Source organism: Pezoporus wallicus, unplaced genomic scaffold, assembly GCF_028554395.1.
Source record: "Pezoporus wallicus isolate ANWC-B61680 ecotype Strahan unplaced genomic scaffold, APGP_CSIRO_Pwel_v1 contig_8721, whole genome shotgun sequence".
NCBI classification, from domain to species: domain Eukaryota; kingdom Metazoa; phylum Chordata; class Aves; order Psittaciformes; family Psittacidae; genus Pezoporus; species Pezoporus wallicus.
Window position 1 is genome coordinate 1,566,259 of NW_026635692.1, and position 24,970 is coordinate 1,591,228.

A 24,970-nucleotide genomic window follows, 5' to 3' on the forward strand; every position below is an offset into this window, starting at 1 on the left:
GAAATGATTCTGGAAAATGGTGCCATCACTGGAAGATGAGTATAATATGCTCCCTTTGTGAAATACTGAGGGAGGGCAGCTACCCAACGTTCCCAAGCAATCTGTGGTGTAAGACCTTTAGGAAGGACAATTTATGGCCGTCTTTTGGGGTGATAAAAGCCTGATCAGTGTAATAAACCTTTTTATCAAAAGGAAGCATGTCAGCATAGGTATTTGCAGCACTAACATAGTACACCCATGCTTTGGTTGATCTGCATATGAAGAAGTAGTAGAAGCTCCAAAGGAGATTCTGTGTGCAAAGGGAGGGAGGTATTTTAAGAATGGCAGTGGTATTTTGCAGTTTCTTGCTTTTTATTCCTGTCTGCCACTATTTGTCTTCTGCATAGCTTCTTTGCAGGGCAGCCTGCTGCGTGGTGCTTGCTTTTATCTTGCATGCACCTGCAGAAAAGTACATAAAGATACATGCACAGAAATGCATATGCTTGTGTGTGTGTCTGTGCGTGTGTAATATAGAAAGTGTGTGCATTTTTCTTGTAATAGCTGGACAAAGTGGGCTTGAGTGGCTGTGGGGAAAGGCTGAGAGTTGGGGTTGTTCAGCCTAGAGAAGAGAAGGCTGCGTGGAGACCTCGCAGCAGCTTCCAGTGTCTGAAGGGGGGCTATAGGGATGCTGGGAAGGGACTCTTCATTAGGGACTGTAGTGACAGGACAAGGGGTAACGGGTTAAAACTGAAACAGGGGAAGTTTAGATTGGATATAAGGAGGAAGAAATTCTTTCCTGTTAGGGTGGTGAGGCACTGGAATGGGTTGCCCAAGGAGGTTGTGAATGCTCCATCCCTGGCAGTGCTCAAGGCCAGGTTGGACAGAGCCTTGGCTGATGGGTTTAGGGTGAGGTGTCCCTGCCCATGGCAGGGGGGTTGGAACTGGGTGATCTTAAGGTCCTTTCCAACCCAAACTGTTCTGTGATTCTATGTCCCTGCTGATTGCAGGAGGTTGGACCAGATGACCTCTGAAGGTTCCTACCAACCCAGACTATTCTGTGATTCTGTGGCTGTTAGTGTTCCTCATTCACTCTTTGCAGTTCACTAAAAGCATGGTGTGAGACAGGGCAATGTGACTTGGCTTAGCACAGTCTATATCAGTAGACCTCTGCTATTGTCTACTACTCATTTCATCAGCGAAATGTTTTGGCATACTGCTTTAGACCAGTAGTGATCCCACTCTTTCGTTGCTCTTTCCAAAGAGGATCTTGTGTGTAAAATGCATGAATGAAATAAAGAAATAAAACTAGTTACATTTGTGTGGAAGTCTTCAGTGGCCTTGCATTTCGTACGATGTTGGCTAGGTAAGACTGCAGAATATCAATGTTTTTTCAATGACAATACAAATTAGGCCTGCTTAAAAACTTGGAAAATGGATCTAGAGCGTGCTTGTGCAAACCTCAGAGCGCTGCAGAACTGCATTCTAGCTTCCAGACACCTCCATCACGTGAGCAGTGCGTGGCACGAAACAGCTCTTGGTCATTTACGGACCTGAAGGGGTAACGTGTCCCTTGTGTTGCAGAGGCAAATGTGCTTTAGAGCCCGTCTTTCTTCACGTCCTCCATGTAAGGCAGATTGGACCAACATTTAATTTGCTAGACCTGTGAAGCAAGATGGGGGTGTTGCCAGCTGACATCAGAGGGTGGCTGAACTCAGTACTAGCTCTAAACATCGCTTAGCTGCTGCTTGTGCCGCCCCATTTCGAAGACAACTTCTCTACTTCGACATTAAAGCTTACAAGGCTCATTTCTTTCTTTCCCCTGTTGGTATAGTTGTGGTACCACCGTTTTCCACTTCTAACTACAGCTTGAAGTAGGTCAGAGCTCCTTAACCATACCGTAATGATCCCTGCGCTTTTATAGCACTTTTCACTTGAATTACCCAGGTGATTTACGGGATCGATGAAGAAAGCTGGGTGACACCTTTTTGACTGACATGATTGAGGCAGATAGCGGCTCTGAGTCATAGGAAGGCTTAGGATGAATTTAAGGAAGTTTTTTGGCACATCCGAAGAACCCGTTTCTGAGGGGGAAGCCACTGCTGCCAAGCAAATGTTAAACTGCATAGGTAGTGTATGTCTGTGATAGAAAATTGGGGGGGTGGGGGGATATTTAGCACCTGAAATCTGCATTAGATTCACCTCTGGGCAACAGGGCAAGCCTTTAGAAAGAAAAGGTGTAAATAGATCCCTGCTCTGTGAAGGAAGGGTAGCAGCACCTTCTCTAGAGCCCGGCATTCGTGTTGCAGCAAAGTGATTTCCAGAAACAAAAAGAAGCTTAAGACGATCTTGCCCTTCGGTAAGGGGACTGCAGTTCAGTCACTTCACAGATGACATAGGTTAACACATAGTAACAAAAATGGGGCAGAATCCAAGTTTGAAACAAGCTAAGTTGTTGAATAAAAAGTTCAATAAAACCTTTATTTCTAATGTTGATGAAATGGCCATTCGTCTGAGGGATGGGTGTTTGAGGTTTCCAGATAAAACTATACTCCTTGTATTTCTGGAGCTTAGCTGACTGGAGGTGTTGAACAGAGACCTGACAAAGCATTACACATTTTGATGCAGTTTAGTAAGACTGTTAAGCTATTCATAACTGTTTAGCAAAGTGTTGGTTTAAATCATACTTCAAATACCTGTTTAACGTACTATGGTTCTCTTACTGAGTTTTGTGTGTTATTAGGCACCTGGTTCTTCCATGATTGAAATACCTTGCCTAAATACGTATGTGCTGTGTCCAAACCTATGCAGTAAGTTTGTGGTAGAGGAAGGATGGGACCCAAGTAAGATGAGTTAGCTAGGTTGCTGTGCTGCTGCTTTGGTCTTTAATTGGTGGGCAAGACTGTCACTTGAACTGGTGCTCTGCATGTTCAGCAGTGTTATTCAGCAGATCTGTTTGCCTGTCCTTGAAGAGGAACAGTGAGCTGCATGCGGGTTAGAAACAACACAGCCCTATCTACTGGCAGGCATGGTTAAGGTCAGAACTTGAATTTGGCCTTGATGTGGGCCAGAAGTGGGAAACTACTGCTTAGGGAATGTGAACATGGAACATCATCAGTGTAACTGCTGGGACCGTATCATGGTTCAGATACTGGACCTTCAGTGGACTCTTGTCAGTGCTGCATGGGCTTTAAGGGCTCAAAAATGAGTATTATCCCGAGAGCCGGACTGCAGGAGCTGGGGAGGCTGCAGGAATTCTCTGTGGCCACTAGATGACTCCTTCAGCCTGCTGGTAGGTAAACTCGGAGCTGATAAAAGCTGTGGAGGTGAAAGAGCTGGTACGGGGAGAGGGGACTGTGCTTGGTCTGTGCTGAATGAGATGCACCCAAATAAACGGGTTACATATCTCGCACATGAAGGAAGCGTTAACATGGCTTTTGGTTTGAGTTGAAGTAGTAGCAGGATGATATACCAGTACAGATCACTGATTTGTGAGGTTTGTCAGTGTGTGCTTTGCAAGCGTTTGCGAAACAAAGGTCCAGACCTCCTTTCTGGGCTAGATGGATGCACTGAGGCAAGGACCATGTGAAGAAGCTGATGTTACAATTTGTACTACTTGTTGACAAGACAAGTGCTGCCTGGTTTTATGTCCAAAACCAAATCCCCCCCCTCCAAACCCAAAGTCAAAGCCAAAAAACCCAGCACCCAAACCAGCAGCAACATAACTGCTGGTTTTGCCTCTTCTTTGCATCTTGGCGATGGATGGATCCTGTTAAGCTGGAGTAAAATTGAACAGGCTGTATAGAAATTAAACCCCAGGGAGAATTCCCCCAAAGTCCCCACAGATTTCACTGCATACTCCTGCAGTGTTCAGGATTAAATGATCTTCCTGTCATTTAGAGACCGCATAAATGATGCTTCAGTTCCATAAACAAATATTTGCCAATGTCTGTACTAAGCATGTAGTTACTTTATCAAGGTAATTAGGTGATGAAGTGATACTGTTGTTGCTCCATATGTTTCTCTGACAACCATTTTTATTCCTGAGATGTAATAATGAATACCATTAGTTGCCATTAAATATGACCAGTTCCTGGTGCAGAGTATGGACTGGATAAAACAATAGCGCTCATGGCTGATGATGCTTATTTCTTCACAATTGTTTTGTCAGCCAAGAATCCCATGGAGATGAGACGTGGCCCTAAACTGTGGCATGATCCGTGAAGAGTTTTACATTGTTCTTTGAAGGTGTAATGTTTGAGTCCTTCATTGTTCACGGTAAGCATAGTGCTAGTTCTGGTTTTATACTTAATATGCATTAAGTGTGTATAGCTACTGTGAAGTAAAGGGTCAGACATAGCAGCCTGTCCACTTCTGTCACACCTGGAAACTTTCTTCAGCTGAAGTTTTCCCTTTTCTCTCTTGAGACCTGTTAAGTGCAAAAGCCCCCTTGTGAATTAGCTTTCAAAAATGCAGTTCTGGATTAAATTGGGTCTTTGCAAACCAGGACTAGAATTTCCTTGACTCAAACCTACGTCCCTTTTACGTTGACCCAGCGATGTGTTGGGGTTTAGTTCTTTGGATGTGTCAGAGTCATGATGTAAAAGCAGCTGCTGTATGAGATTTTCAGTTACTTTCTATTAATGCAGATAGGTAGTTTATATATTGCAGTTCTTTATTTATCTGCAAACATTCCTGATCTCTCAATTTCAAAATATACATACATATACGTATATGCATAGGCATCCTTTCCTTCCTCCCTATCCCCCCTACCATCTTTTCTGCTACAAGACCCTATACTTTGGGGTTATTTAAAAGCCATGCTCTAGCAATCTGGTAGCGATCTAAAGGGAAACTGCATGACCCATAACTTAAAATGGGATTAATGATTTGTAAATGAAGTTTGACAAAACTTAGGAGGAGAACTATTGAAATAAGTTTTTGGCATTTGCTTAAATCATTACCATCCTTCTAGCTGCTTCTTCATTATTTTACTGGTTACACTGAATGTTCTGCTTAACTCGCTTTCTGAGATTTCCATGTTTGTATCTATTTACTTAAAAGCCATGGCTCTTACGGAGATCCCTTGTTTTGCTTAATTGAAAGGTTAAGGAGGAAGACTCGGGAGCAAAGCTAGGGAAGAAGCTGATCACCGTCAAGTTAAACTGACTTGGTTTGGGTGAATTCAGTGCTTTAATCCCTTCTGTGCAGCAAGAGAAATAAAATTGTGCTGCAGCATGTTAATATCGGACTAGTGAGATGTACAAAAATAAAGGAAAGAAAAAAAAGCCCTAATCCTGTAGTTCCCATTAACATCTACTCGTAAGTGTTTTATTGTTGGCTTTATGGTACTTTTCCTGCTGTTGCCAGTGATGGTTGCAGATAGGAATAGGCGGCAGCATGTAGCATGGATCAAAGTGAGGCGACTGAGCTGAATTGTGAACTTATCATGCTTGAGCTAATCTGGCAGTGGAAACGACATAAGCGGCTTAATTTTATTTAGAACTATGCAAAGGGAGAGGCATTCATGTGTGTGCATGTGTGCCAGTCCTGTCTCGCTGGCCTCTGCCTGGTCCCTCTTCTCGCTCTCCTGGGCCCCGAGTGACGTGCTGGGATGTGTACAGGTTATCAGCTGCGAGGGCATCTGGCATTGCAGGGATTAGTTGGGCTGCTGCAGCAGTCGGGAGCCCAAGTGATGCTGGTCTATTGTAAGTTCAATGTCCTCTCTCAAGTGGCTGAATTGAACCAAGCAGCAGCAGGGAAAAGGCTGAGTGAGGTGCTGTCGTCCCTCTGCAGACCTCTAGCTTGCAGGACTGTGTGTGCTTCCCTGCCTACCTTACTGCTGCTGCTTTTTCACTATCACGTGGTGATGGAATTGCCAGTCCCTTTGATATTTCTTTCTTCCAGCTGTTACCATAGTAAACTTTCAGGATGGTCAGCTGGGGTCTTCTGTAATGTGATGTCTTGTTGTGCAAAGGCACAAGGAAAGGACTGCTGAGAGTGGTCAGGCTGAGACAAATAATGAGGGTTGCTTTGTGTTTATTTGGGTGGGGGAAACCCCAAACCAAACCACTCTTTTGAATGGAGAATTTTGTTTGAGACGAGGTTGTACCTCAGTTTTACTTACACAAGCTACTGGATTTAGGATTAAGAAGTGAAGCTTAAGGTATTTCCTTACCCATTTCCAGCAGTGTTCCTCTCACATACAAGCATTTGATTAGGAAGTAGGATTTAACTGTAAACTTGAAATCTTGTTGAGGAGTGTTTGCAGATGCCTCTTGAAAGCATTTGCCGTTCTCGTTTGTGTATTGGTTTAGATAATTGTAAATTGAATGGGTCTTAAAAGCTCCTAAAACTTTCTAATTGGTCCTGCAAAAATCCAGGGTATCTTTATGCCTTAACCTTGTACTGCGCAAAGGTTTGTACCTGGGTTATTATCAGCTGAGGGTAACACTGCACCAGTGCTTTCATGAAGTTTCTGACAACCGGGGTCTGTCCCAGTGTCAGGTTTAGAAGTCAGGCTTCATTGCCTGGTGCCGGTATTGACACAGTTGTGAGACCGGTGTCTGTAATGTTCGTTCTGAAGAGGCTACGTGCTTTGATGTGCATCCAGAAAGTTGTTTTGGCGTGGGTGGGTTTTCTGTTGTGCATGGGCGTGGGGGTACCCTCCAGGATTAGATTTGCTCATCCTCCCAAAGCTGCTTCAGGATGAATGCTTTTTGTACTGCTGAGAATTGGATTTGGTGTAAAAGCCTGTTGCAGCTCATTGTGTAGCCTAGGCCCACCCTGTGGTGCACGAGAAGTCCTCCCCAACTAGGCTTACCAAATTCCTACCATCTTCTTTACCCTTCCTGGCCTTCGGAAAGGGAAACCTATAGGAAGAGTGCTGAAATACTTAAATAGCAGTTCTTAGTACTAATACCTCATTTTAGGATGATGCTGGTGCTAATTTCACTGGTTCATTGATAATCCTTTGAAGTCACTCATAATCTCTGTCTGTCACCTTTCCAGCTTAGTATTTCCAAGGAATTTACAACTAAGCAATCTATTTATGGGTTGTACCAGTGTGTCATGCTGGACAAGATGACACATTTGCTTTTTCCATGTGCGGTAAGGAGAGTAAAGAGCGTGTGCTCTATTTAATACAGCTTGGGTCCCGAACTGAGGTTGCAAAAGAAAGTCTGCATAAGATGGTGTTAGGGACCTCCAGGTAGCACCTCGCACTGACCGAGCTGGCAGCCAGGAGTCTTTCTCAAGCAGTTGGAAGTTGCAGATTGAGTTTCCAAAGAGATGAACTCTTTGTAGCAGGGCTTATACAGTGAGACAAGGGATCCGAATCAACAGCCTGAGATGGGCTGCCGCAGATCCTGTGCGGAAGTGGAGTTTCGATGGCAATTGGCCCATGCGTATGCTGAATTCCTAAATTGTTTCTGTTATTCCTTCTCTAATATAAAGGAGCAGCAAAACCAGCTTTTAATATGGTGCTTGATACAATCACATCTATGTGATTGATAGGTTATCTCAAGTTGTCTCGCGGTATATTTCTGCATCAAGCCCTTTCTCTAGTCGGTAAAGGTCTGTAACACATTGGTTTGTGCCAGAACACAGAGTAAGTTCCATAGGTTTGATTGCATGAGCCTATTAAATGTTATTTATTTAAAAAAGGGAGAAAATTAAGCAAACTAACCCTGGATTGAATATTCCTAATTTAGTGTATGCATACAACAGTTCTGCAGTCACCCTTGGCCTTCTGCTGTTGATTATCTGTACTGCTAGAGTGGGTAATAAATACTGAATAGTACTCATTATTTTTTTGCACTATATTGTTGTTGCATTATATTTTTGCAACAGCAAATGCTTTACAAGGATGTTAACAATACATTTGTTATTATGGGAGAAACAGATAATTACATTTATACTGCACTGGGGACTCAAAGTATGCTTATTTTGTCTTACAGACATGTACGTATACAGATCAGGCATAGTAAGGCAATCCAGCTGGAAGCTTGAAGAGCTGTTGTGATGCTACTTTGCCTATGCTAGTATAAGCACAAGGACTGGAACAGGAGGTTTCAGGGGATTTGTTCAGAAAGCATGAAAATTGGCAGTCCCATGTTCATTTATTCTGTTTCCTGACAAAGTTTTACCAAAAAAAGGCATCTTTTTAATTAAAAAAAGTTTAAATAATAACTACATACCTGCAGCTTCTCCTTGCAACCCTGCAAAAACTGTTGTAGTTAACCACTCTGATAAGGTCTATAACGGCTTGATTACATAGCATTGGGGAATGAAGGAACATGCCGTGCTGTTCAGCAAATACAGTCTACAAATACAGGTTAATGGTTAACTACATTTAAGTCTGGAAATGATCGCATAGTAATTACAGCTAATTATGAGACGATACAAGTGCATTGCCATGCGATGTCCTCAGAACACCCTGGAACTCCAAATGGTGCTGTTAGGAGAAGGATTTGAGTATTACCGGGTCATCTTAAAAGAGAGGTGCTGTTCTTCAGTATAAAGATGGCTAAGTCTGGTGTTAATGTGTAGGCTCATAAGTTTCATATATACACCTCTAAAGAAAAATTAGACAGCTCCCATTTTAACTGCAGTGATAACATCTGGTCCAGCTGTTTGCTGCCTGTGCTTGGCCCTGGAGCAGCGCATAGAGCAAAAGTAGTTTCTCCTGATGCATTTTTGGAACTACTTGGGATCTCATTCCTGTTTAGAGTTGCCTTTAGGCAACCCCTGGCATGCCGTGTTTTGGCTTCTGCCTATCTCTTGGCTGTGTGTCAAGGTGTGATATATGAGTGTGCTGTGCTCCCCTGTGACTCTCCTCTTGTGGGGCAGCCTCTGTGAAAGCAGGATTTTTGTAGCCAGTTTTCCCTCTCTCTGCCCTCAAAGTAGAGGCTGTGGCAGAAGGAAGAATTGATGCTCCTGGTTGCTGTTCTTTTTCCTCCCCAGGGCATAATTAACCTGTTCATCCCATGGTCTTTACCCTCTTTATAATACCACTAACAATTTTTATTACTGTTAGTTTGCACCTTCTGCTGAAAGTCAGGTCCTGCAAAAAACCCTAGCACGGACTTCTGCGTGCAGCCCGTCTCACCAAAGCTTCACAAGGCCAACAGGAGTGCTGCAACAAGCGAGGGCTCAAAGACCACAGCTCTTAAGTCATAACTTCTCCACCAAAGCTCCCTTCTGTTGACCTCGGGGGTTATTTCTGTATTTGAAATAGAGCAAAGTGTAAGCGCTCCCAAGTTGGAGACCGCAGGAGCAGGAGACAGGCTGTGGAGGGTGCCATTTGTTTAACACGCTGGCAATGCTCATGGCATTGGAACTCATGCTAAGGAAGAGGTATAGGACTGATAGATAACAGTGGTTGATTTGGTTTGTGCGTGGTACTGATGGAGGGGAAGAAACCATCGTCCTTCAGCCCATTCAGGTTGCTTCAGTTCTGTCAGCCTTCCAGTTAATAATGTTGTTTAAGAAGCAGCTCTGTGATATCTGTAAATGCCTTTTACGAGGAGGGGAGGAAAGTACATACATAAATGCTTCCTGTAATTACATATTAAAAGAAATACTTGTATCTCAGGGTGACTGCAAAAAGCATTTAAGGAGCCAAGGCATCAGCATCTCTTCTTTAAAAAAAAAACAAAGTTGTTTTTTTTTTTTGCTTTAATCCTTTTAAATTGTTTCTCAAGTGGTTTGTATCTGACCACTCACTCCTATGGTGAAATGACTTTTTGGGTAACTAATCATCACTGAGTTTGTTACATCATAAAAGGTTGCTCCTGCAGTGAATTTAAAGCCGTCTTCTCTTCAGTGGTACAGTAAAATGTCATCTGGTAATGGAAGATAATAATCCCTAGCTGACACCTAATGACAACTAATGCTTCTTATTACTGCATCACTGGGACTCTTCACAGAGGAGTTAACTGGTTTTGTCCTTTGTTTTCCACAAAGCTGGAATAAGGTGGACATCGTGGGGTGCCAGGTAGAGAGGTACTGGAGTAAAGCCCTCTCAACAGCTCCAGCGCTGACTTCAGTCTCAAACAGCCTCTTAATTTTACAGAAGAATCCAATTATGACCTGCAGCACTAAACACAGGAAACTTCCCAGTCCTGGTTTCAGCTGTAACAGTTATTATTAGTGTACCCTAATGCCATCAAGCTGTAAAGGGGTAGAGCCCATTTGTAATTCTGGAGTGACAGGAGGATCCCAACATCAGATGGTACTGGAGGCTGAAATCAGCCTGATCGGGAAGGAGTGTCAAACCCTATTGTGGCTGGTCCTTGGCATAGACTACCTCAGGAGGAGGTGCTTCAGAGACCCAAAAGGGTACCGATGGGCTTTTGGTATTGCTGCTTTGGAGACAGAGGAAATTGAGCAGCTGTGCACCTTTCCTGGTCTCTTGGAGGATCCTTCTGCTGTGGGGTTGCTGAAGGTTGAAGAACAAGTGCCAATTGCGACCACAGCAGTGCACCGGCGGCAGTATCGCACCGAGACTCCCTGATTACCATCCATAGGTTGATTTGTAGACTGGAGAGTCAAGGAGTGATCAGTAGGACTTGCTCACTCTTTAATAGCCCCATCTGGCCAGTGCAAAAGTCTGACGGAGAGTGGAGACTAACAGTAGACTGTCGTGGCCTGAATGAAGTCACACCACCATTGAGTGCTGCCGTACCGGACATGCTAGAACTTCAGTATGAACTAGAGTCAAAGGCAGCCAAGTGGTATGCCATGACTGATATTGCCAATGCATTTTTCTCAATTCTTTTGGCAGCAGAGTGCAGGCCACAGTTCACTTTTACTTGGAGAAGGGGTGTCCAGTACTGTTTTCATAGAGTCAGCTGGGTTGGAAAAGACCTTTAAGATCATCAGGTCCAGCCGTTACCCCAGCACTGCCAAGTCTACCACTACGCTATGTCAGTGACGGCATCATCTACACAAGTTTTGAACACTTGCAGGGATGGTGGTTCCACCACTGCCCTGGGCAGCCTGTTCCAATGCCTCAGCACCCTGTCAGTGAAGATTTTTTTCCTAATATCCAACGTAAACCTCCCCAGGCACAGCTTAAGGGCATTACCTCTTGTTCTATGGTTTGTTACTTGGGAGAAGAGACTGAACCCCCCATCTCATTACAGCCTTCTGTCAGGCAGTTGTAGGGAGCGATAAGGTCCCCTTTCAGCCTCCTTCATGCTAAACACCCCAGTTCCCTCAGCCCTTTCTCCTGAGACTTGTGTTCCAGACCCTTCACCAACTTCATTGCCCTTCTGGACTCATTCCGGCCTTCTTTGCTGCCTGGGCACAAGCTGGCTCATGTTCAGCAGCCATCAGTCAGCATCCCCAGCTCCTTTTCTGCTGAGCAGCTTTCCAGCCGCTCTTCCCCAAGCCTGGAGCCTTGCAGGGGGTTGTGGCCCAAGTGAAGGGCCTGACACTTTGCCTTGTTGAGCCTCGTACCGTTGGCCACAGCCCATGGATCCAGCCTGTCCAGATCCCTCTGCAGAGCCTTCCTATCCTTCAGCAGATTAACACTCCCACACAACTTACTGTCTGCAGATTTACTGGGTTTAAATAGGAAAAGGTTTTAGGAAAGCTGTGAGACCCTATGCAGGGCATATGGACTGGCTGACTCTCTGCCAGCAAAGCTCCACTCGATCCCCATTAACACGATGCTGCCATCCCAGCACACCTCTGTTCTATTGCAGCCACATTTACGTGAGCGCTGCCTTGAAAGTTGTGCTGTTGTCTGCATAATTCCCATGGACCTGAAGAGGAGGAAGAGGACTGAAAATGTCACTGAGTGCACGCTTGGATGAAAGTTATCAAAGATCACAGAGCACCACAAACCTCCATTTATAGCAAGTTTATGTAATCTGTGTATAAAGCTTGGTGCCGTGGTATCATTTTAATGTGTTCTTGAGATGAAGCAGCAAAAGCAGCTAGAATTATTTTTTACCTTTAAAAAACCACCTTTGTTCTAAAATTGTGTTTTTAAATACATCTTTAGGGATTTGTAATTATATTTAAATATCTTTATTTTTCTCAATTTAAATGCACTGCCTCCCATTATAAGACAATGGAGAGGGGCTGGAAGAAGGCAGCCTCACTGTGGGAAGTCCCTATTTTCCTTCGAATTGGTTTAGATCGGATAACTTAGGTATTGTTCTTTTGTAAGACCATTGGCTCTGTCAGATCTGATATACTGAAAATGTGCATGGATACAAACATGCCAGAGACGTTTGGGAAAGGATTGTTTTCTTTTCCTGCCATTTACCTTGATTGTAACCTTTTTGTGTGTAGGTTAATGCTACTCTTGACTTGTATAGCTGCTGGTTGGTTTCAGTAGAAAGCCTGGTAGAGGTTATGTGCACAGTCTTCTAAATAGATGCAACAATGTGGGTAGATGTAGAGCTTGTGAAAAACAAATCTTATCTAAACTAACTAGGAAAGATATTTTCCCTGCGATTTATTTGGTGCGTATTCCATGCTTTTCCAGGTTCTCGGAATGCCTCAAGGTTGCACTGCTTTTCCACTTAAGGGTTTCTCTGGGAAGTCTATCCAGTGAAACTTGGAAGATAGCTGGTAGGGCAGTGCTTCAGAGAATTGATTCATTTTTGCATGTCAGGAAATAAGAGACTGTAAAGCTGTTGGCTGATGCTAGAACAGTGTGTTGGGGGCAGAAATAATTTCTTAATGCTAAATTGCAGGTGTGCATGTGTAGATAGCCTAAATAATGAGCCCAGGTGTTAAAAATACCTTGTATAATCCGATCGACAAGGTATGAAAATAGAAGTAGCTACTCTGGTTGATTTTAACAAAATCTGTTTTGATGCTTCCTTTTTTTCCCCTCGTGCATCATCATCGAGTATTTTAATAGCATTCTGCAGGATTAAGAAGAATTAATAGTCATCATTTTTGTCTTCACAGTACTGTTTTCTAGTCTTTTGTAAAAGAGCTTTAATTTCTTCATATTAAAGTCTGTCAGATGATTTAAAACCAAAACAATGGAGAAAATTTTATTATGAGTTTTATTTCTTTCTGTTATGGGGGCATGTTCATGCTTCTCCCATTTATTTTTGACATCAAAAGAGAATTGAATAGAGGGTGAGGGCCCTGTTGAGCTGAACATAGCACAAATGAGCCTCGAAAGATAAATTGTACTTCCAAGCGCTGACCTTCTAGAGTCATAGTTACTTTAGCTTATTAAATGAGGCAGCTAGTTCTGGGTGTAGGGATGCTGCAGTGATTTTCTCACCTCTCTGTCCATCCATCCATTCCACCAAAGCACTTCTGCAAAGCTAGAAATGCAGCTTGAAGGTGGCTGGTGTACGGGCTAACTCAGGAAGCATCACACTGGGAGGTGGAAGAGAGTGCCCAGGAATTCCCGGTAAACTCAGTGTTCTATGAAAAAGGCTTGTTAGGCTGGGGGCTATTTGTGGGGGTTCTGTGGCAAGTCTGCTGAATGCTAAAGCTGGAGGCATGATAGGAATGCGCATTGTTTGTCCTGCTCAACTCAGCTTGGGGTAGCGGAGTTAACCGGGTTCTTCCCAGGGTTTTACTGTGCTCGATAAAGTGAATTTTAGGCGTGATTCTGCTCTATCTGGCAGCTCTGCTATCCCGTTAGGCCGAGTATGGGAGAAAGGGGAATGGGTCACAGGCACAGAAACGGGTCTTGCAGACAAAACCTGGCTGGCAGCTTCGGTGACACAGAGCTGAGGTTGCGGATCTGTTCATCCGCTTCTTGTTCTGTTGGCTTGGCGGGGTAATAGGGCTGAGAACTCATAAAACTCTTTCTATCGGTAAAGGGAGCCCTGACAGATTATCTGCTGAGTCAGGTTAGGAGCGTGTACGTAGGGAAAGGATGTTTACTCCTGCTGCAGTTTCGTGTACGTAGGCTCTCTCCATTTTGCATAGTAAATAGCAGCCCAGAGGTTTTAATGTGAGAAAATCCCATTCAAACGTATGTAGTTAAAGAAATGCAGATGAGATTTTGAAATGAGCATTGTTCAGAATAATAAAGGGGTATGTGTGCGTCTGTGCCACAGCTGAAATGGCCCTCGTTCCTACTGTTCGCAGCATTAATGAGACATCAGTGTAGTTATTTATGTATTAAATAACGTGGAGGTTGCTGTTGCACAAAGGAGTGGGGAATTTAACAAAAACACCAGTGTCTTGTGAAGTATAAAGTAGCAGTTAAACTCCACAGAAAGGTTCAATTTCCTTCTTTTGCAGTCCCTTGTTTGTTTGGGTTATATGTGTGCATATGCATATATATATATATATATGAAGAATAAAAACCATGTATGCAGTAAATAACTTTATACATAATTTTGTACATTGCATACTAAATAGGGGGCTTGAAAATTTCTGCCACTCATTTACTGAGTTTATAGAAGAGAAATATGAGCCCTTCCTGGTGGTTTCTGTCTATCTTCAGGGTTCCATCAGGCTGACCAGGGGGTTTGCTTCATGCCTTAGGCTTTGCTGTAGCAGGAGGTATCCATGTTATCCCTTGATGCACGCTGGTCCTTCCTCAGCAGATGAGGAGGGCAGTTACAGCTGCCTAGGTAATAGTATTACAAGTGGGTCGGGGTGCAATGATGGGTATGGTTTATAAGCTGTATTACATTGCTCATCCTAAACTCTGAACATCAGACCATTCAGACCATGAGACACTTTCTCATTCTAGCACAGGGCCAATTCCAGCCACTGGAAAAACAAAACCCAAACAACAGGACAGGCATGCGAGGACGATGGCTGCTCACCAGTGTGTCCTTCTGTTTAACCAAGTTGAACAAGGACGCTTTTCAACTCTGTGGTTTTAATTCCTATGCATGAGACTGGATGTTTTTCAGTGTTCCTCTGCAGCTATGAACTCTGTCACCTTTTCCTCTGAAGGACAGCAGAAACCACTGGATGTCAATATGCTACATGCCAATGGAATAATCACACCATCTAACTTCCCTTATCTGTGTGCCTGAGCTGAACATAGAATATGGTTTGGAGGTGTGAAAGGCTGCTTCCCTGAACACCACACAGTGAGCTATGAAGCTCTTGGACTATGGATTATGATGATAATCTACAGTGACGGATGCCTTTTGGGGAACACTTGGAGAATTAAGAGAGTTGGTTAAATGGAGTTAAAACGTGCCTTGTTCTAGTTGACAGTTACCTATTTATAGTTCCCAGAAGCTATTCATTGAGCAGTAATATACTGTACATGTGGTACTTAAATATGAGGTACTGCACCGAGATTGTGGTGGTATTTTAGACTGGGGAGGACATTAAAATGAACATGTTAGGTGTATTGGAATTAGACTGACATGCCTTCAGGAGCTCTCTTCCTGTGCTTCAGATGTCTGTGCACAGGCATCTTCCTGGTCTCAGTAACTCCACTGCCACTGTGCAGGTCCTTGTTTCATGGTTCCCATGTTTCCACCTGGGAAACTGGGAGCTCCTGCTGTTCACTCTCAAGGTGTTGCAGAGCAATAGCAGTACATACAGGGATTCTGTGGCTCTGCTGTGCCCAGTTTACAGGCAGACATGTTCACTGTCAACAGCCTCTTTCCAAGCAGTCATCTCTGAGAGCAGGTCCTATGTGCTGGCTTGGAAAGATTGGCAAAGCAAAGGGGCTCGTCCCCAGTAGTTCAGCATGGCCTGAAGAAGCCCAGGAGCACACATAAGGAACCAGCACTCTTTTTCTTTGTATAACTATCTTTTCACAGCCGTGTTTGCAAACTTGTCCAAGCTATATAAGCATTCAGGTGAAAGTAACTTCTGCTCATATGGATAATATCAGGAATCAATACACCTTAATTGGAAATCCTGTTCCATGACAGAATTAACCTATAAAAGCTAGTTTCTCCTTTTGAAATCGGTTATCAATTGGATATCATCATATGAGCCCTTTTATTGCTCACGCTGTTCCCCCCAGAGGGAAAGCTGTGGAGAAAGAGAAAGGAAAATGTCCTTTGAAGCTCAGGATAAAGCCATTCTCTTCTCAGTCCCATCTGCCTCGCTCCATCTGTCCAAATTCGGATGGATGCATGGGCATGTCAGTAGGTGTTCAGATGAGATGCCTCTGTGTGTCATGTCCCCCCCGCCACCTTTTACAATTAAAGTCTCTTAGGATTTACAGGAAAGACTTGGGATCCGCTGGGAAATGATGGTGAAGAGCACTTTCCACACTTATGTCACCCTCTGACTTTCAGATAAAGTCCCTGTGGATAAGCCCCTGGCAAGCTGGAGGGGACTGCGTTTGTGTAATTCTCAACTATACCCAGGATCATAACATATAATGTGATGAGTCAGGATAGCTCTCAGATGTGTCTCCTTCGTGAGTCTTTACCCATTCAGAGATGGGTTTCTGGTTTATATAGTTTTATGTATCAGAGTGCCTTCAATGAGAGGTCCTTTGGCCGAGGGTTATGTTGCTTGAGCGTTTGGAAAAGACCATAGACTGTTTTGGTACTGCACAGCCCTTTACTGAGAAAGCTTTATACTCGGGGATGATGTTTGTCACATCCTTTGTTCTTAGCTCGATACATGAAGCTGGGCCGCTGCTGTGATGCTGGCTATTGCGAGCTGTAGGGATACACCTGCAGGCTGCCTTCCCACTTCTTTGGTGGCTTTCTCAAACTTGATCCCTTCAAAAGGAGAGGGTATTTGGAGTGTTGGCAGGCACATTTATCACTTCCATGCTAAGCAAACAGGTAAGCAGCATCCTCAGGAATGCTGGGAGCGGCCATTCTGTTTTTAGTTACTCCTGTCTCCATGGTGCTTTCATTTCCCATGGAGACGGGGACCGCTTGGGTCCTGAGGGGCTCCTGAGCCCACCTCTCCGGGCTTGGGCAGGCGCCTCTGGCCTGCAGCTCTTTCAGACAGCGGCGTCTTCAGCAGAAATAATCTCTTTGCTGTAGAGATTAGGTGAATGCTTCAGAATCTTGAAACAGTAATTCTCTCTGGTTGGCACTGGGTTTAGCAGCAGTTGCTGTTCATCCAGGAGTCCTGATGGGAAGAAGGTGGGTCAGTTTTACTCCTGTCAACCTGTGGGTAAGGGTTTGTATTGCTCAGGGGGGGCACAAGGAGTTCACTGATAACATGGGGCAGACCCTTTAGGTGCCTTGAATCTGTGTGGGCAGCTGAAGAAAGTGGCCTTGCAGAGGCTGTGGCCTGTGGCTTAAAATAGGTAACGCATTTCAGGAGTGAGTGGCTAGTTTTGGCATCTAATACTGTCTCAGTGTTCAGGAAGAGACCTGGTCCCATGCTTTCCTCCAGTTCAAGCTGTTATTTATGTCTTTAATACCATCTTAGATTAAGCTTCAACGAATCCAGTACCGTGCTGTTGCCTTCATGCAGAAATTGAGGAGTGTAGGGGACACAATGGGCTCTGGGCAGTCCTTGTTTGCTATTGACCCTGGGCAGCAGCTTTGTTGGGTTTGGGTGAGTTGGATCACCAACATCTGGCCAACATCTGACTCTGTGTCTGAGCTCTTTAACAGTGCGTTCAGTTGTGAACAGATGGGTTGGGTCATGTCACTGGTCTGCAAATCTGTATCTCAGGCTTTGGCTGTAGTAGGATAGCTTTCCATTACTATAGTGATGTCCAGCCTCCCGCAGTCACTTGCCAGCTGCTGCTGTGCTGCCTTTGTATAGTCAGAGATGCATTAAGAGCTGGCTGTTAGGTGTTGGGTACGTGGCCAGGTGTGTTACAGGACACACCATGCACGTTGTTTTCATACACGGAGACTTCTGTGTGGTCTCGGTGCTCTCTGGAATGTGGACACCGGGAGGGTATTGTGATGTAATCACAGTCTGGGGCTCTGCTGGGGTGGACCTTGCAGCGGGCCACTGGCTGAGGATGCGCTTCAGCAGAAAGCTTTGGTAAGTGAGTATCTGCAGCTCCTGCTGGGAATCCTCTCGTCCCAGAGGTGAGGTAAAGGAGGTAGACTCCACAAATCTCCTGATGTTGAATTTTCTCCCTTCAAATTCCCTATAATTTGGTTTTTATAACCCAAAATATGCTTGACCTGGCTTTCACTGTAGGCTAAAGTGTATGGTCAGCTGCGCAGCTCAGCTGCTCAGATGGCAGTAACTTAGTCCTGTTTCTAAGCTCATAAATGCATTTAAGCTAAATCAGCCCAGTGAACCTCAAATGATTGGTCTTGTGAGGCTTCAGCTTTGTGGCTTCCTTCATCAGAAATCAGTCCAATTTTTGTGACACACGGCCAGTCACATATGTCATGGACGTAGATTCCAGCATCCGGTACAGCTTTATTCCCCTGGCATCCTCTGAGCCTTGTGCTGTCGAGGAACCAGCCTAAACAAACTGAGAATAAAATGCTCTTAGACCGAAACAAGAATCAGAAGCATCTGAGTTGGTTTTACTTCACTAATGTGAGTTCCTGTATAAATAAGGGTTCATTCTTTTATATGTAATGTAACTTCCATAGCTTAAACAAGTGGGAAAGTTTAGAAGTCTGTTTGCTGATGTGTATTTCCACAATGGCCTATGGAAAGTTACGTGACACAGGTGATCTGGAGAAAGTAAAATGTCAGATACCAGTCCCTCACTGAGTGCTCTAACTGGTTTCTAATTTGATGTGGAGTTTGCATACAGTGCGTCTTGTCCCTGAGCTGTACCAGGCTGCAGCATAAATGGGCATCTAAGATGCATCTTGCGAGGCTGTAGCCACAGAATCATGGCAAAAAGCAGTTGGTAATTCAGAAGAGTTACCTTCTTTCTGAGGGTAAAAGTCGCCTTTCCCTGTTCTTGCCAATACGTGTCTATAGTAGAATAAGCAAGTTTGATAGAAACACAAAATCCCCAATTTATACTTCTTAAACTGTGTTCAGCCATTTCAATTCAGGCATTATTTCACTATATGTATAATACAGCATAATAAAAAGTGGGATTTCTGGCAAATTACTTGTTTGCTTTCTCCAGTTAGACCGTTTTAAAGCACTGTCTGCATTTCATTTTGCAAAGCAATAAGAACTGCACTAGAGCTTTATCAGGTAGGAGTTAAACAGCAGAAGTCAGCTTTTCTTCACTTGAGAAGATAATAATGCATACAAGGTGCTGGGCTATATTGTAGGGTCTCCAGGCTATGAAATTGCAAACCTGAATGTGTTTATCTTATTTATCCAGTCTTACCTATCATACCTAACTTTGGCTTTGCTGGGAACTCTGTATGGTGAAGAGATGCTCCAGAATAATACCATAGAGCATTTCAGGAGAGGTTTTCAAGTACCATATAAGCTGTCAGTTTGTTTTCATGATTCTGGATCCTTCTGCTTCAGTAAGGTTTGATTTCCGTAGCCTGGTGTAGCTATTGTAGATCATTATCTGAATTGTAAAAGCTGCTTTTCTAAGCAACAGGGAAGGTACAGTCTCAAATTGTCCAAGGATGAATAAGAAACCCCTTTGAATACAAGGGTGTCAGTAGTTCAGTAACAGTCTGTCTGTATTGTGCTGATTTAAATCAGGTTTGAGTCTAAGCTTGCTGTAACCTGACATATTTTTGTGTGGTTCCTCTGAACACAGTTGAGACTTCAGGGCTTCCTTAGCAAAACAAGATGGGGTGGGGGTGTGGAAAGAAACCTGGGATTTTTGTTTGGTTTGATGCCTTATCTCCTCTCGGAGAGATGTCTCTGTGGGGCTGGGTTTTTTACGTGTGGTGGCTATTGCAGACACAGCTTGTTTGCTGTTCTGTGTGTGAGGAGGATGCTCTCTTTTAATGAATGTCAAGGCAACAAATAATTACTTGACTGCACAGTCTTTTCAGTCAGGAGACGTGTTTTCTCAGGCATTGCACTGCTTTCTAAAGATGTTTTTGAAGCTGAACAGAGTAAATTCAAGTCTACAGTTCTCTGTAAGACAAAGATGCCTTGGGACTGCAGGAGACATCCTCTGGAGTTCTGCCTGGAGTACTAACAGATAGTTAGTGTACTTGGTGTGTTCTTACTTGCATAATAATAACTGATAGCACCTTTTATTACACAAAAGGTGATCTCTGAGGTGTGCTGTCTAATAGACCTGCTGTCCCATCCCTGCTCTCCATACACGCTTCTATCCACCTTAGAGAAAACATATAAATACTAAGTGGAAAGTGTTTAGGGCCTGTTTGCTTATTCACTCTGCAGCCCCTTCTCTCCTAATGATTTTAGGCTGTTCTGTAGTCAGTTTGCCACTGTTGCAGATGGGAAGGTGTACAGAAGTCCTACCTTTAAGCCCCTGAAGGAGGGGTATGGTGGTGGACCAGGAGTGGGTTTTGTGGAGGGGATGGGGCCATGTACAGCCTCGAGCTTGGCACTGCTTTGAGGCAGCTGGGGCTATTCCAAGTGAAATCTCTGCTGACTTTGGTGACTTGGGAAGAACACTGAGTTACGTAGTGAGGAAGGGAATCTGCAGCATAAAGAAACCTGCAATCCCTTAGGTTAATCCTGGAGCTGGGAGCACTTCTCAGCCCTGCCATACCAGTTGTCGCCCTTGGATATCAGAGGGATGCCCACGCTCGCCTTCCTGTGGCCCCTCATACGCGGTCTGAGGGGCCCAAGATGCTGATCAGCTGTCTTAGTGGCTCTACCATGGCGTATTGCCCCGCTGCAGGCAGGGATGCCGGTGGCCAGAGCCACTCATCTGCCACAAGGTACTGTGATTAAAGGGATGCTTTAGTTGCCGATGCAAACAGAGAAGGGAGTTTGGAGGAAGAACTAAAGGCAGATTTACCACATTTGAGTAAACCAGAATTACAGCAAATAGGAAGTGTTCCACTGTCTGTGACTTCACTGTATCATTTACAGTTACACTTTGCCATGATCAGTTCTTTAACTAATAATTGACTGTGCAGCAAATCGTCAGTGAAAGGGCAAACCTTGGTGTCGTTGCTGTGCCACTCAACAGAGAAAACAGGGCATCATCCACTCGAAGAGATCCAGTCCTTAACCCTAGAGGAAGGGGCTTCCTCAGCAGTTGCTGTCTTCATGGGAATGGTTTTGTATTGATAGTTTCATTTCAGCAAACTATATTTGACCTGTCTGCGCGCACAGCTGCCATTTCTCCTTGGCTGGTGGCAGAGAAGCTGGGTATAAAACCTTGAGTTTACGACCTAACATGTATACCTAGTTAGATATATCTTGTTTAAACATGTATTTCCATATAGGAATATCTGCATAGGCATAACAAGACATTCTATAAAGCTAATAAAACTTCTAGAGGCATTCACAAGGACTCAATTCTGCATGTGTTAAACAATCAGCAGAGATCCCCAGCAGTGATCAGAAGACCTGGAGAAAACAGTGTTTCCATCTCCGTGGTCATAAAGATAGGAAGATAAAAGCCGTAATGCCTACCTGTAATCTTAACTACCCAGTCTTGTTTGAGGTGTGGCTTAGTCCTGAAGAGGCTTTTTTATGATGGCTGGAGGTTTATTGTGCTGGGTTTTTTCAGCTGGAGAACTACAGAAGCCGTCTTCACCACCCAGCAGGAGCCAGGCTGTTGGAGTTTTTCATGAAGCCACTTCTTTGACTGTCGGTTAAGTAATGCGAGTTTTAAATAGGTGATCATGTAAACGAAAAGAGAACCCGAGGTTTAAGTAATCTGTCTCACTAAGAGGACTTCTCTTTTCAGTTTTTATGGGCCTCTGGTGCTTTCTTGGTGGTTCTCCAGAAAACCTTGCCAAAAGGAGATAGAATGAATCGGTGCAGGCTGAGATCCTCTGCTTGTGGCAACATCATCTTTGACTGCAGCTCTTCCAGTTTACAGTTTTCCTCCTTATTTTTGATGTGTACAAGGCTTCATTAAAAAAAGAATAGCTGACAACAACAAAACCCCAGATGAAAAGGCAGCTGGTACCCACACATTTTGCATTCATAATGAGCACAAAGAGCTGAATCCCAGGCCATAGGACTTGGCAGCAGGGGGAACCTGTGCCTTATGTGTCAAAGCTCTCTTTCCAGACTTCAGCGTTATTCAGGAGTGCCTGCATCAGAGTTTCCTTTACTTTTCTCTTTAGATCAGCCTTCGGGCTGGTTGTGTTGTTGCTGGAAGCTGCTGTTGCAGCCAGCGATGGTCTTGAAGCATCCTTCTTTTCATTAAGGTGTTTGGTGCGTAAATGTTTTACTGGGTATTTTGCCTTGACGTGTTGGGAATCTCTCTGTGGGTTTCTCTTTTAGTGGTAGGCCTGTGCAGTGGAAGTGTGAACTAAAGATAATTGACTTTGGAAGTGGCATCCGTTTCCCTCTGAGCTGGCTGCGCCCTTGCACTGAAAATATTTACAATGGTGAGAACTCATCTGCTCTTCCTAAGCTTTAGCCAAATGTTTGACTTGTCATAATTTAGCTGTGATATAAGGCAAACTGAGGTGTTTAATGCCAATGTCAGGAGCTACCAAGAGCCGGTTTTCACAAATCCAGTTTTAGTCTTTACAAGTGGGATGAGTCAGTTAATCGAATGCAATGAAAACAGAAGAGCAGGGGAGACGTTGAAGCACAGAGGTGTCCGTTCATCTTCCACTTCTCACATCCCAGAGAAAATCCTTCTAATCAGCAGGAAATTGTTCAGCTGTCCGCAGTGTAACTTCATGGAGATGCTGTGCTGTTTCCCAAGGAGCAGTTCAGGAGTCTGTTATTGTTGACAGGGAAGAAAATGCCCTTAGAGTCCACTGAACTAAAGGAGTGCCCCTGCTGAGTTCACATAGTAGCATGCAGAAGGCTGGATTGATCAAATAACCTGGCACATCCACAGTTACGTCCTCTTCTTTCCCTTACCATAATGTCACAGTTTAAGTCAGCGGAGGATCTTGGGTCATAGATAATGAACACAGCATTAGGTGGTAGAACCTACAGGAACACAAGGAACAGTAAGCTGAAAACGAGTATTTTCATGTTCACAGTAGCCTGCCATTAATGACACCCAAAGGGTTCAGGCGAAACCTATCTGTTGCCCCAGGCTTTTGAAAGCCTTGGATGCACATTGGGATAACACATTTGTTATCCAGCTTTGTGAGTGGTAGTGCATTGTGAAGGGACATCTGAAGATCGACAAAGACAGGTTTCTGAGTTACTGCTTAATGAATGGTATGTGTTTGCATTCACATACGCCTGAAATCCACCCCTTCTGAAAGGGCTTCGTTAAGAGCCCAGCATTTCATAAGGACCCACAGCCAGGTCTTTTTGTGTTCCAAAGTACCCCTCCACTTAAAGTCTTTTAGAAAGAAAAGAAAACACCTTTCCTGCTTCCTGAGGAGGTTTCAGTTCGAGCCTGACTGCTTGTAGAGGAAGCTGTCTCAGCTGATTTTAAGTGTTTGATTCTTTGGTGGGCTGACTTCAGCCTCTTGCAATGAGATCCTTAAACCTTGTGGAAAAAACCATTTATTACAGATTGTTGCCAAATTAATGCATCCCATAGCAGTTCTAAAAGGCTTTCCAGCTGTTTTCTCCCAAGTCTCCAAGCTTATTGAAGTCCTTGGGCATCTTCACAGTAAGCTTTTTACCAACACATCATGTGGTGATGTCTGTCCAGTTGCTTACCAGCTCACCAGGGACCTAGACTTTGGGAGAAGACTAGCGTTTAGGCCCTTGAGCATAGAGCAACAGACTTCTGAACTGGCCTGTGCACAGCAGATCTCTGAGGATGTTTAAACATCTGGATTTTAGAAGGAGTTTGTTCATTATGTGCCAGGCACTCTCTCCTTAGTCTTAAATCGCATGCATTACTTGACCAGGAAGCTCACTGGCTCGCTCTTGCTATCTTGCTCACTGAGGTTTTTCTACAGCTTTCTTCGGAATCACAGTAACTTCATGCTCCCCATCCTGAAAAACAAACTGTTAGAACAGCAAAATAGGAAGGAAAGCTTGGACCAAACCGGACTCACATTTCTGAGCACAGCTCAAATGCCATGCTCTGCTTAAATCTCATGGATTTATTGTTGTTACTAATTATTATATTTATTTTAGTGTGGAAAGATGTTTGCAAACTTGAATTTGCAGCTATTGGGTAGCTTTCTGGAAAAGAGTACAGGAAGGGTTGAGCCCAAGCTGTGCTACCTGTTCTCCAGCTACCAGTATTTCCAGCTCTTCTGCATTTAGAATTGCTGGCGAATATGGTAACGTGGCTGTCATCTCAGGTTACTGCAGGTCAAATGAATCAGTGGCATCACTCTCATGGATCATGCGAGAGGAAGAAATCAGACCCTGAGGTGTTTAATTGTGCTCTAAGGCATGAAGAGAGACAGCAGGCTGGCTGACCAGTGCTCGGTGCCTGGGGGGATTGTGGCACTGGTCCTCATCGAAGCCATTTCCAGGCACGTGAAGGGCAAGAAGGTGACTGGAAACAGCCACATATGGATTTACCATGGGCAAACTGTGCCATATCAATGAGCTGAAGTGATGGAGGCAAGGTGGTGTGGGCAATGGGAGGGTGGAGGGCCTTGCTTATTTTGATGGTATCAAGGATTTTTGACACTTCAGTAGCACACCTGGAGCCAAACTGGATCCAGACTGGGTGGATGGTGCATGAGAAATTGGCTGAACCAGTAGTTCAGCACTGAACTGCAGAGAGTTACTGGGGGTATTCTGTGAGGGACAGTGTTAATATTTCCATTAATGATAGAAATGATGGGATGGAGTGCACCCTCAGCAAGTAAGACTTGACACCAAACTGGTGGAAGTAGTGGGTATGCAGGGGAGCAGAGCTGCCATTCAGAGGGACTTAGGAACCCTAACCCTAATGGGCTAACAGGAAGCCTGTGAAGTTGAACAAAAAGAAAGGTAGAAACAGCTTTGCAGGGAAGACATGGGGATCCTAATGGGCAATAAATGGAACAGGACTCGGCAGCATGACCCTGTAGCCACAAAAGAAAACTGAAGGCAAGAACATAGCCAGAAGATAGAAGGGGGTTCCTGTTCTGCTTTGCACTTCTGAGACTGTGGATCCCAAGGCAAGAGGGAGCCCAGCTGAGGCTTGAGGTGGTTGGATCTGAAGCAC

The 24,970-nt window shown here is 44.3% G+C and overlaps 1 protein-coding gene across 17 annotated transcripts in view; it reads left to right on the forward strand.

Moving 5' to 3' along the window:
* Positions 1 to 24,970, forward strand: part of BBX (BBX high mobility group box domain containing) — a 135,153-nt gene that overhangs the window by 39,997 nt on the left and 70,186 nt on the right. Inside the window, exon 1 of one of the 17 annotated variants that reach the window (XM_057397316.1) lies at positions 4,134 to 4,254. The exons of 15 other annotated variants lie outside the window; for them this stretch is intronic. The gene's annotated coding sequence lies outside the window, so the exon portion shown is untranslated. Of the gene's footprint in view, positions 1 to 4,133; positions 4,255 to 17,897; positions 17,918 to 24,970 lie in introns of those variants that run through there. One more of the 17 variants, XM_057397317.1, reaches the window with a different exon arrangement.